We start from the raw sequence: 1,107 nt of genomic DNA on the forward strand, positions 1-1,107 counted from the left end.
GCATATCAAACATCTTAGGCATAACATGGAACAGGTATTTTTCATCAAGTATTGATATGTTGAACTTTAAGTCCCTACAGAATAGGATGAAACATCATTTACAAATTACAATATATTTTTTAAAAAGACATAAATAATTATATAATTCTTATGCTTACACATAAGTCCAAAAATCTAACCATATACAACCTTGAAGCAAGACAGTCCCACATCATTCCTTTTCCTATCTCTTGGTTTCATTCACTCCCCTTACTTTCTGAACAATCTTCTACCTGAGATACAGCACAGCAGCAACTGGCATGTCATGACAAGCAGCCCATATTCATAAGATCAGAATGACCGGCACTCCAAGCATGAAGCTACTTTTACAGATTACCATCTTCAATGCAGTTGCTTATTTCACAGGTATCAGTATATATAGTTAGTCAGGGTGAGAATCTTTCCAATTCACTGTAGATTCATAAATCTTCTGGGTATATTCAGGATCATTGCCATGCTCATCTTGTACATATAACTGTATGGCTTGTCACGGACATGTTTCTTAGCTCTTCTCCTTTCCCTCTCTTAATAAGTTAGTCCTCCATTTCCTGATTTCCTTTTAATTGCATTATAGCTTTCTATTTGTATTTCTTCTTTTGAGTTCTTATACTAGGGAAACTATACATATTTACACATGTGTGTCTGGTTTATTACACTTATGAGTATATCTTCATGTGGCCTCCACTTCAATATATATTCTTCGAGTTTATCGTTCTTTATAACTGAGTAATACTCCATTGTGTAAAAATAACACATGTTTTTCATCCATTCCTCAGGTGACAGGCATCTTGGTGGTTCCAAGATTTGGCTATCACAAATTGTGCCGCTATAAATATAGGTACACATATATCCCTATGATATGATGTTTTCAGGTCCTCCAGGAAAATTCCTAATAGAGGAATAGCTGGTTTAAAAAGGCATTTCCAGTCCAACTTTTCTAAGGAGGCTCCACACTGACTTCCATAACAGTTTCACCAGTTTACATTCCCACCAGCAGTGGAGAAGGGTTCCAATTTCCCCACAGCCTCTCCAACACTTGTTGGTTAATTTCTTTATGAAAGACAATCT

This window comes from Octodon degus, unplaced genomic scaffold (assembly GCF_000260255.1).
Source record: "Octodon degus isolate 3935 unplaced genomic scaffold, OctDeg1.0 scaffold00189, whole genome shotgun sequence".
In the NCBI taxonomy this organism is placed as follows: Eukaryota; Metazoa; Chordata; class Mammalia; order Rodentia; family Octodontidae; genus Octodon; species Octodon degus.